General features: G+C 40.7%; 1 protein-coding gene across 2 annotated transcripts in view; it reads left to right on the top strand.

Moving 5' to 3' along the window:
* The first annotated feature begins 4,710 nt into the window (after positions 1-4,710).
* The window catches only part of LOC106613427 (piggyBac transposable element-derived protein 3), a 48,193-nt gene continuing 43,994 nt past the window's right edge, over positions 4,711-8,909 (top strand). Inside the window, exon 1 of one of the 2 annotated variants that reach the window (XM_014215865.2) lies at positions 4,711-4,971. The gene's annotated coding sequence lies outside the window, so the exon portion shown is untranslated. Of the gene's footprint in view, positions 5,489-8,909 lie in introns of both variants that reach the window. The other variant, XM_014215653.2, reaches the window with a different exon arrangement.

Raw genomic sequence — 8,909 nt, 5'->3', positions numbered from 1 at the left:
TGATGTACAAAACTATTTAAAAATGATCTACTTTGATTTAGATAAAAGCATCATGAAACCTATAATTCAATCAATTAATTTGACTTGGTGAAAGTCTGTTTTTTGGGTCTAAATTACTTACCACTTTTCCCTTGTGGTTTCTTCCTTCACAGACTCCATGAAATGATGACCTCTTTCTAAATACTTGGTTACATGATTAATACTGTGTATGGTTTCCTAGAAACAGGGGTGGCTTTGGTTCAACTTACCCCACTCTCCCCTACTAATTGGATAGCTACATCAGTTCCATTTCAAACTAGCTGTGGACTAAACTTATGGTACGTTCTTAACTCAATTACATAATTTCAAACAAAGTAAAGGGATTTATCCAAACAGGGAAAATGTCAGTATGAGAAATGAATGTTCAGTTTAGAGCAAAAGCCTCTCCTTGGTCTTCTGCAAATAGGAGATATTCAGTCTCTCTTTCAGTGACAGGTACTGCGAGTGTGAGTGTGAGTGTGAGAGAGAGAGAGAGAGAGAGAATGTTATTGTTTCCTTTCTATTCAATATTTATCTTCTCCTTCCTGAATGAGAATTATGCTGAAGCCACAGCATCTCCATGGCCAGGCTACACCACTGCTGGGAACATGGGAGAAGGCAGATACATTGAGAAGCAACTCATTAACTTACATAACTTAAAAACAATGAGCATAAATTCAATAAAACAAGGATGAGAGAGAGAGAGAGAGAGACATCTCTCAAACATTTGAGTTTCCCCACACACACACATTTAACCTTTCTGAAAATGGCTGTAATATAGCTCACATCTAAAACCAGACTGCTCCTGGCTTCTCCTGTCTGGTGCCTCTTTCACTTGTTTTTTTGGTGAAGATGTGCCATCCTGCTGGTAGAGTACAATAACATTGGTTAGAGATACTAACTGAGCAGAAATGACCAGCGGAACTCATGCTCTTCGGGAGAAGGGCAAACCCTACTTACAAAGTCTTTGAAATGAGGTATGGGAATAATATTCCCCCAATCTAAATGGTTTACGTCTTCGTCGATATCTCTCACAGAGTCTTCAAACTTCAAACAGTTGATCTCTTATCTCACCAAATATTCACGAGTGTGTGCCTGTGGGATCAAGTAAACACTGAAACACTTAAATACAGAACCAGGTGTAATACAACTTGTCGGTAATGAGGCAATTGAGGAGGAAACAGAAACCTTGAATCAGAAACCTTGCATTGCAGGAACGTTAGCTAACTACCTGCTGTGCCATGACGGTTCAGAGGCTGTAGTACAGTCATACAGGATGGCCACCTCCCTCACAAACCCCAATAGAAATGGGAACGATTCCATCCAAAAAAGGAATGCTGGGAAAATAACCACTGTAACGTTAGAGGGGAACAGGTCTTGAACCTGCAACTCGGTTGTTCCAGTAACATGTTGTGCATGTCTGTGCCATTAATGCTCCACACCTTTTAGGCAGAGCATTCATTCATAACAGGTTTGCTGCCTACAACATTGTAATGTCATTCTCTTTAGCTTAAACACAATTAGCTAGGTGTAGGGTGTCCAATCAAAAATGCATCTTTTGACCAATGGATAATTGGTCAATGGTTCAAACCTCATGTCTCTATCATAATCCATTCAAAGGTTATTGGAGTTTTTACATTTGTAGGAGGCCAGAATTAGGGTGACTAAATCAAGAGGCCAGAGAAAGAACGTGTTCAAAAATCTGGAGAATTGCATCTAACTAGGCTGGATTCTGTGCAAGAACTAACGATACCGGCTACCTGACAGGCTCACTTTCCCAATGAACTTGTCTTCTCGAATCCGCAGGACAAAAAACAATCTAGATTATGAGACATAACATGTAGTATTTTCATATTTTAGTATACACTTCTCATATTAATAAAAAATTATTGTTATTTTTTCTAAGATTTCTCACAAAAACAAGCACATGGAGCAATGAGCTTATACCAGCCTTTAATTTTCAAAGCCTTTTAAACTGAACAAAAATATAAACGCAACATGTAAAGTGTTAGTCCCATGTTTCATGAGCTGAAATAAAGGATCCAAGGAATTTTCCATGTGCACTAAAAGCTTATTTCTCTCAAATGTTGGCCACAAATGTGTTTACATCCCTATTAGTGAGCATTTCTCCTTTGTCAAGATAATCCATCCAACTAACAGGTGTGGCATATCAAGAAGCTGATTAAACAGCAGGATCATTACACAGGTGCACCTTGTGCTGGGCACAATAAAATGCCACTCTAAAATCTGCAGTTTTGTCACACACAATACCACAGATGTCTCAGGTTTTGAGGGAGTGTGCAATTGTCATGCTGACTGCAGGAATCTCCACCAGAGCTGTTACCAGAGAATGTAATGTTCATTTCTCTACCATAAGCCGCCTCCAACATCGTTTTTGAGAATTTGGCAGTACGTCCAACCAGCCTCACAACCGCAGACCACGTGTATGGAGTCTTGTAGGCAAGCGGTTTGCTGATGTCAACGTTGTGAACACAGTGCCCCATGGTGGCTGTGGGGTTAAGATATGGTTAGGCATAAGATACGGACAATGAACACAATTGCATTTTATCGATGGCAATTTGAATGCAGAGATACCGTGATGAGATCCAGAGACCCATTGTCATGCCATTCATCCGCCGCCATCACCTCATGTTTCAGCATGATAATGCACGGCTCCATGGCGCAACGATCTGTACCTAATCCTGAAAATGTCCCAGTTCTTCCATGGCCTGCATACTCACCAGACATGTCACCAATTGAGCACGTTTGGGATGCTCTGGATCGATGTGTACGACAGCGTGTTCCAGTTCCCGCCAATATCCAGAAAATTCGCACAGCCATTGAAGAGGAGTGGGACAACATTCTACAGGCCACAAATAACAACCTAATCAACTCTATGCGAAGGAGATGTGTCGTGCTGCATGATGCAAATGGTGGTCACACCAGATACTGACTGGTTTTCTGATCCACGCCCCTACATTTTTTTTTTTTATGAATCTCTGACCAACAGATGCATATTTGTATTCCCAGTCATGTGAAATCCATAGATTAGGGCCTAATGAGTTTATATAAATTGATTGATTTCCTTATATGAACTGTAACTCAGTAAAATCTTTGAAATTGTTGCAAGTTTCGTTTATATTTTTGTTCCTAATTCAGCTCATGTTCCTAATTCAGCTCATCCTAATTCAGCTCCTTTTTGCGACCCGTGTAAACAACTTTGAAGACGATGACCACAAAATGTAAAACCCTCAAAAGTGTTGAGAAAACTACAGAGCTCGGTGCTTAAAAGAGTATGTTGATCCACTGTTCCGCTATTTTTATGTTGGCCTTCCGCATCTGCGTGGAAAGTGGCAGAGCTACAGCGCTGTTTGTCAGAGGAGACATCCCGAAAATCGGTCTTCTCACAAAAACGCCAGTTTTGCTTTCCTACCCCCACGGGACTCATCTTAAAATGATACCGCCAATGTGCCAACTTCTGTCTGTAGTGCCTGAACCATTTGGGCTACAAACTAATATGACCCCACTATTCTCACGAACATGATGGTGTTCTCCGTTTTGCTCTACGACAATCACAAGTGTCATACTAGGTATAAATAAATGATGGAAGTACAGAGGTAGTTTTGTAACAAACAAAAAAAACATTTTTGTTAAATATGTGTCCAAAAAACAAAAAAATTTCCTGAGCTTTGTTATATCTCCTAGATATAGGACAGAGACTTCAAAACCTTACTCCTTATGATTTTTTTGGGGCTGTCTGTTTTGCCATTTAATTAATGTGTTTTTGAATTTGTTTCTATGAACTATAGTACTACAGTCCAAATGTAATACTTTAAAATGTGATACCTACAGGGGTCCTAAAATTCTAAATCAAATAGCTAAATGATCCCTGACCATCATGACCATCATAAAATAATTACATATGCTATGTTAGAGAAAGACGCCTCTGAACGATTAAGAACATGAATAATCATATTTGTCTTGGTAAAATGTATTTTATAACACAAGGAAGTTACATTTCATCATCAAATGGTTTTCACCCATTGAGCAGTGGGTGGACACCACCCCCTCCCCACACAGTCCCTGCTGGCAATGCTAACTAACAACAGTAGCTTTGAAGCTGCTTTACAGCAATATGCACAGCAAGACAACACAAACAATAAGCAGAGGAACAACATTTTTGGAAACGTTGTGATTTATCTAGCCAGCTGGTTAAACATCTAGATTAGCTAGCTGCTTTTACCTGAAAACGTGTGAACGTCAACATTTGCCATTTGAGTCCCTTAATTGCCATGGTAACATAGCAACATTTGCGGGAAATGAACCAACTTTTTCTTTCTTTTCCAGTGTCCCAGCTCACATGAACTGAAAAACAAAAGTCCCTAGTGAAATTTGTAAAAACGATTAAAAGTTGGAAATGCGTCTGTATTAGCAAGACATGAAAACCTAAATATTTTTCATAAACTATTTAAAGCTATTATTTGGGCTACCTGCGACCCCGGAAGTACTTATTTATATATGTAATTGTTTACAATTTTCGTAATGCAACCGCGCGGCTTCTTGCTAGAAATCAACACCACAAGTGAAAATGAGCGGTACAAACCAAATGACTTGGGGTGCATCAGTACCGCAAAAGGTTAGTCAAAAACGACCTCAAACCGCAGCATTCACAGGCAAGAGTCGGAGGGTGAATGACTTAACTTTGCCACCCCCTATGCCCCGTAACTCTCTGCGGGGTGAATTTGGTCAGGGCTCCACAGCTGACAGTGAGCTGAGACATATTGAGGAAGATCATTATGTTTTAATGGTAGTTCCTGTTTATTAGGCTGATAAGTAAGCTATGGACAACAACATATACCAAATATTGAGAACACTAATAGCCTCACAGGGACAACCTCAAGTAGAACAACATATTACAACGACTTCCCAAGCCTTGACAGCTCCTCAGCAAAGGTAACATATCATACTAATTTGAGTGTCCCGAATTTACATTTACTATGTTATGTCTAGTCTATAAAACCAGAATGAGTTGACAGGTAAATTGCAACACATATCTTAAGTGTTTGAACAGGGCCACGGTAAGGATATAAGACATGTTTGAACAGGGCCGAGGTAAGGATATAAGACATGTTTGAACAGGGCCGAGGTAAGGATATAAGACATGTTTGAACAGGGCCGAGGTAAGGATATAAGACATGTTTGAACAGGGCCGAGGTAAGGATATAAGACATGTTTGAACAGGGCCGAGGTAAGGATATAAGACATGTTTGAACAGGGTCCTCTCTGACATTTCCATTCCTTGTCCACCACGGAGTGTTCAGTCACTGCAGAGGCGGGCACTATGGAGGTCCAGGCACCTTCTTCCTCACTCCTCAGGTGTTGGTGAACGACCTGTCTCGAGACACCTACCCCACACTGCTGGTCAAATGTGTGGAGATTGACGAGGCTAGGGAGTCACGCCTATTGCCAGGTATCTATCCTAGCACCAGTGGAGGCTGGTGGGAGGAGCTATAGGAGGACAGGCTCATTGTAATGGCTGGAATGGAATTCATGGAATGAAGTCAAACATGTTGTTTCCATGAATTCTAATTCTGCCTTTACAATGAGCCCATACCTGTATAGCTCCTCCCACCAGCCTCCACTGCTATGGTCTTATATATTTTTCCTGGTTCTTTGCAGAATGTTGACCCGAAGTCATACATTTACATTACATTTTAGTCATTTAGCAGACGCTCTTATCCAGAGTGACTTAAAGTAGTGAATGCATACATTTTTTTTTTTTTTTTCTCGTACTGGTCCCCCGTGGGAATCAAACCCACAACCCTGGCGTTGCAAACACCATGCTCTACCAACTGAGCCACACAGGACCATACAAAATTGTGTTTCTCCAACTCCAACGATTAATCCAGAGATAAAAGGGGAAATCTAGTTAGTTTTTAGTTATCTTTGATGAATCTCTCCTGGGTTTGAATGCTTGTATTAAAGGAACCCTGCATTAAAGGAGTGGCCTCCCTTTTGACCCTGGGACATTTGTTTTGGTATGCCTCCATCTTGTGGCTGAGATTTGTCATTGCAGGATGTTTTTTAAATTTTTATTCTTCGCTACTTGGAAGTATGTTTTCCCTCTCTGTGATATGACTTAATTCATTATAATTAATTAATTCTAAAGATAACAAATCTGCATCCCAGGGTGCACTGGACACTCTTACTGACAGTTGTGGCTGCTTCGCCTTTGTGCGGTTGTCTGTGCCCTATAATGTTTGTACCATGTTTTGTGCTGCTGCCATGTTGTGTTGCTTCCATGTTGTTGTCATGTGGTGTTGCTAGCGTGCTGTGATGTCATGTGTTGCTGCCATGCTATGTTGTTGTCTTAGGTCTCTCTTTATGTAGTGTTGTGGTGTCCCTCTTGTCGTGATGTGTTTTGTCATAAAGTTTTTATCCCAGCCCCTGTCCCTGCAAAAGAGGCCTTTTGGCAGGCCATCATTGTAAATAAGAATTTGTTCTCAACTGACTTGCCTAGTTAAATAAATTAAAACAATTGCTTGTCAGTGCAAATGAGTTCACGGTGCGCTGAGTGCTTACTCATTAGAGACTAATCCCAGGAGTGGAAGCCTCTGTACTGCAGCACCCATCTCACTATTCTGTCTCAACTGGCTGGAGTAGTGGAATGCTGTGGCTCTAGAGCAAAGGCCCAATCCAGCAACTACAAGTGTCCAATAAAATCCGTGATGTGGAGAACTTGGATGGATTCACGGAATCAAGACATTAAAACATAATTCAACAATATTCAAAATTGTATTGAATTCAACTAAATGTATTAATTTGTCCAAGATTATCGTAAGACATTAACAAAATGCATCAGTGATTCGTATTGCCGGTGTTTGTGCGTTTTGTGTAGCAGTTAGCGATGATGCTAATAATGCTAATCGTCTTCTGGTAGATGGAAAGGCTTTTCTCGGTTAAATGCTAACTACAAGCATAGCCTACCGGGCAGAATAATATCATGATTATTTGCAACAATCAATACATCAAATCAATGATATCATGATTATTTGCATAAATTCAGTGGCGATTTGTTTAGCAAGCTCTGCAATCACGTTTGCTACAGAAACACCACTAACCAAACAAGTGTTTGACTGGTGCACAGTTTAATTAAAGGGTATTTACAACCAAAAATGACGTTTGATTTTTCCCAGACCTCAAAAGTGGTCTCCCGATGTGGTTTAAGCATTGTGGATTTAGAATGTCCAATTTGGTTGTTTTTCAGTAAAAAAAAACACACAAAAAAAAAAGTGGTATTTCAAGTGAAACCTTAAACTGGATGAAGGAAAAAGGAAACCACACACTACTCTTGATAGTATCACTGATATTTAATAAGCTTGAGTATCGGCCTCACGGTGAAACCTTAAACTAAAATGGAGAAAATGTTATAGGGCTATAAACTACTCCTCAACCACTGTCAACAGCCATCAAGCCACTGGAGCTGAAGAGACTGGTTGCTAGGGGAATCAGAGAAATGAATTCTCAGATAGCCAGGAGGAGACTGGACCCTTGTGGTGCTGCTGAACAACATGCCCTAGTTAGTGCACGAACTCTAGTCTGATGTGCTGAATTTCTTAACACCCTGACCAAACCGGCCACGCAGGTGCATGCGCCATCATGCGCATGTTGATTTTGTACATCTACACTAGATGTGATCATGACACGCAGGTTGAAATACCAAAACCAACCATGAATTAATTATATTCCTTTGGGGGAGGGTCGAAACACACATGAAACATTCAATGGACATTTAGCTAGCTAGCTAAGTTTGACATGGGAGATGAATGTTGGGTTGTTATTTAACCTGACACGCCTATGGTCCAGTGGAGGCTGGTGGGAGGTATTATACGACGGGCTCATTGTAATGGCTGAAATGGAATATGAAACAGAGTCAAACATGTTTCCGTATGTTTGATACCGTTACATTTATTCCATTCCAGCCATTACAATGAGCCTGTCCTCGTATAGCTCCTCCCACCAGCCTCCACTGCTATGGTCTATATATTTTTCCTGGTTCTTTGCAGAATGTTGACCCGAAGTCATACAAAATTGTGTGTTTCTCTACTCCAATGATTAATCCAGAGATAAAAGGGGAAACCTAGTTAGTTATCTTTGATGAATCTCTCCTGAGTTTGTATGCTCGTGAAAACCAATGAGATGGGATAGGCAGGACATCTAGCTTCTCAAATAGATGCAAGATCTATTTGAGCGTAGCCGGTTTAGTTTCCCTGTAAGGAAGTCTCTTGGATTATGGTCCAGACAAGATGCCATGGCCACAACATAGGTTTGCCTCAGCAAGCATCTCCTTCATTGTCTTACTCAATGTTGAGGGCAACTGGTCTAACTGACATAGGTTTGCCTCTCCCTGGGCATTGCATAATATCCATGTGACAGCCTGATATGGTATGGTGATGCATGGTTCCCTTTTGTTAGGGTTTGTGTAACTGATTGTGTAGCTGAGCCCCCAATTGCTCCCTTGTCATGGGGGAATCATTTTTTTTCAAGAAAAAGGGTCTGCCCCTTGCCATCTTTTGTAGACTATGCATTTTGATCTCATAAAAGAAATGTACACACTTGTGTGAGTGTGAATCAGGTCATTTTTCAATACGTGTCTGGTGATTCCTGCTCCCTCAGGCACAGCATTGAGCTGGGGCCTAGTAACCTCATGCCTCCATCAAACATTCAGGTTTCAATAGCCTCATTTCTAGTATGGTGCCATTTCTGTGCTCACTGGCATCAGATCAGTTTGAAGCCAAACTTTACAGATGCTTATCTGTTTTCGTATGTTTGGACTTGACTAATGAAACTTTTTTGGTATAAATGGTAGTCTAGGTTATTAGGATTGTATA

Source organism: Salmo salar, chromosome ssa01 (genome assembly GCF_905237065.1).
Source record: "Salmo salar chromosome ssa01, Ssal_v3.1, whole genome shotgun sequence".
In the NCBI taxonomy this organism is placed as follows: domain Eukaryota; kingdom Metazoa; phylum Chordata; class Actinopteri; order Salmoniformes; family Salmonidae; genus Salmo; species Salmo salar.
The sequence above is the reverse complement of the archived record's forward strand: the minus strand, read 5'-3'. Positions and strand labels throughout refer to the sequence as shown.